The sequence below is a fragment of the Triticum dicoccoides genome, chromosome 4A, assembly GCF_002162155.2.
Source record: "Triticum dicoccoides isolate Atlit2015 ecotype Zavitan chromosome 4A, WEW_v2.0, whole genome shotgun sequence".
Taxonomy (NCBI): domain Eukaryota; kingdom Viridiplantae; phylum Streptophyta; class Magnoliopsida; order Poales; family Poaceae; genus Triticum; species Triticum dicoccoides.
The window spans coordinates 699,102,552-699,105,525 of record NC_041386.1 but is presented as its reverse complement, the minus strand read 5'-3'; the positions used below and the strand labels follow the sequence as shown (position 1 = coordinate 699,105,525).

At 35.6% G+C, this 2,974-nt stretch overlaps 1 protein-coding gene across 1 annotated transcript in view; it reads right to left on the bottom strand.

Moving 5' to 3' along the window:
- Positions 1-2,974, bottom strand: part of LOC119284131 (BTB/POZ and MATH domain-containing protein 1-like) — a 7,313-nt gene that overhangs the window by 3,984 nt on the left and 355 nt on the right. The window lies entirely within an intron of this gene.

The window sequence follows — 2,974 nt, the reverse complement described above, 5'->3', positions numbered from 1 at the left end:
ACTCATCCTAACTACCACAGGGCTGCCTCATGTGCGGTCCTTCAAGGGCGCGCGCGGATCTGGGTTGTGTGTTGCTCTGGCGTGATTTGCTTCGGCTCATGCTGATGGGAGAGGTTGGGGTGCTAGGTGTGGTGGTGCTCCGGTGCTGGGGAAGTAGTAGAAGCAGCTGAGGACGGAGACGGGGACGGATCGGGAGCAGTCGTGCCGAGACGTGTTAAAAATATGCCCTAGAAGCAATAATATTTGTATAATTATATTTTCGTATATCTAATTAAAGAGTTTATATTCTATGCTATAACTGCTATGATCCTGGAATATGCGATTCAGTGGAAAACTCATCTGCACTTGTGGAATGACAAACAGTTAAATAAAAGGTTCCTAGTCTTGCCGCTAGGACTAGCTCAAGTGTTGTTCGAGATCATGTTTTCCGGATCTTAGGATATCATTAAGTGTAACGATGATCCTAAAACAACATTGAGATTGTGACGTTGGAAGAATGATCATATTGAATCGACCCAAACTTGTCTGTTATGAATTGAGTTAATATCATCTTTAATCAACTGTAATAATAACAAAGTGTTAACATGTGATTTTGCTCCTTAGACCATGAGAGGATCATAGTTACTTCTTGCCATACTCTGGGCTTTGGGGTGCCTCAAATGTCACCTGTAACACGGTGATCATAACAACAACTTATAGGTTCATCGAAATTTTTGACAAGGGACTAGATAGCTCGAGAGTGAGATTTGTTCCTTCGATGATGGAGAGATATTCTTAGGGCCCTCTCGGTGTGACGCATCCATCATCGTCTGGCCAGACATAGTTGACTTCTTCACGGAGATGCCGGAACACGATATCAAGAAATAAGAATAAAACTGGTAATGAGGATGTCGTTATAGTGAGCATGTGATGACTTAGGAGGATACCGACGCATCCCCGGATTTGTGTAGTATCGTGAAGCAAAGGGAAGATCACACGATAACCAAAGGTTCACTCGAATATCATCCTTTGCTCATGGGAATCGATATGGACGTCCACGGTTCCGCTGTCGGTCATTGAACAAAGGGGTTTCATTCGTGTCTATGAGTTACCGAACTTACGGTGTCACAGGCTTAAGGCAATCACGATCTGCTGAGTCTTAGTAGAGCGAGAGTGATGAGAAGATATTTGTGGAATTGTTTCATAAATATTCGAAATAGTTCCGAGAGGATCCAGAAGCGTTCCGGGGTCATCAGAAGGGTTTCGGTGAGTATCGGGTAATACCGGATATTACCGATAAATATATATAGGTGGAGGTTAGTTTAGTTAGATTGTTAGTCTCTCTTCCCCTACATACAGATCGTATGAGACACTATCTTATCTAGAGCAATTCAATATGAGTGCCCCACATAGATCACATACATGTCTCAACTGATTAATGAACCCGGTGTAACATATCAAACAAAAACAAAAAAAAATATAAAGCAGTGTGCTAATGGTTCAATGGCAAGTTCCTTGTAAATATTTTATGTATAGTCTAAATTTTACAAGTTTTCTAAATCCTAAACTAGAAGCTTCCATTAGGATATTAATCTGCCTATACGTTTTAAAGGTTTACTATGGATATATAGAGAGCATCACAAAGTAATCTGCAAAAGGCAAACTTAAATTTGTGTTTTATACTTTTAATTTTCTCACACTACAGAACTTTTGGTTTAAATATCCATTTAAGGTGCAACATATCAAAAATAAAAATAAGACAACTTTCATTGCAAGCATGACTAAAATCTATTAGAGACAATACATACTTGTTAATGATAGAAATTATGACTGTAACTTGAATACACTATTGTTAATTTATAGCAACATTGTTATCCAGTGAATTATCAAACTATATTGACTATGATTTTCATTTTGCAAAAATAACTTATCATTAAGTAGAAGAGTTTAATATAAATATTTAATAATTTTGTTTGTGACCAAAGGAGGGTCATTAATCGCAGTCTTTTTGGGAGCAAACGAATGTTATGAAAATTTATTGTGTATAAGGGTCTGCCATAGGAGAGGAGATGACATAGCATGGTGAGGTGAGGCAACAGATGAGAGCCTATGATAGTCTCAGAGAATAACATTACTTCCAATATGAAGAAGTGCTACCTCTTCTATTTGGACACTTGGCATCGATTTTGCTGTTGCTTCAACTAGCACAGTGGCCCTCGCAAATGCGAGGGCATCACGTTATTGCATTCAAAGTAGGATAGTTTTATGTATCGTTTGTGCATGATTCTACTTTAGTGAAAATAAATGAACTATTAATAGTAGGATATCTGCTCTTTTTCTATAACACATACTATATCAGTTCGTGCAGTTATAACTCAACTTATATTTCATATAGTTCTTAGACTACATTAGATGTAAAAATGTGAATATTTATGCATTGATATCTATTAATAATTAGTTTACATCATGCATGACATGAAAACCTAGACATTTGATAAAGGACGATTTGGGGTAGAATCGCCAATTTGGCGAAAGAAAACCAATAAACCTAATAAAAGGGAAATTCTCTTAGAAAAAAAATACAATTAACATCAACCCAATAAAAGGAGTAAGACTATCAAGCAGAAGGTAGTACAAAGTTTATTTACAATCTTCAAGATTTATCATTTGCGGGGTCTACCTAATTAATGTCTTTGTGTTTAGCTTTATTATGAGCTATGTGTACAATGATAGTTTGATACTATTTTTTGTAAACCCATAAATTATAGTAATAAATATGGTATTTGTCATTAATACAAAAAACTTAATTTAAGATAAAAATCTCACGCTGAAAAATATATATTAATGTATATACGCCTATTCAACCAAATAAATAATCATATTATATTTTTAATCAAATAATAATAAACATTGATTAATGAAGTGATGTTAATTGTCTATCTAGATAAAAATATATTTGTTTTCAAATTTCGTTCTTCTTCCTCTTTCATTTACA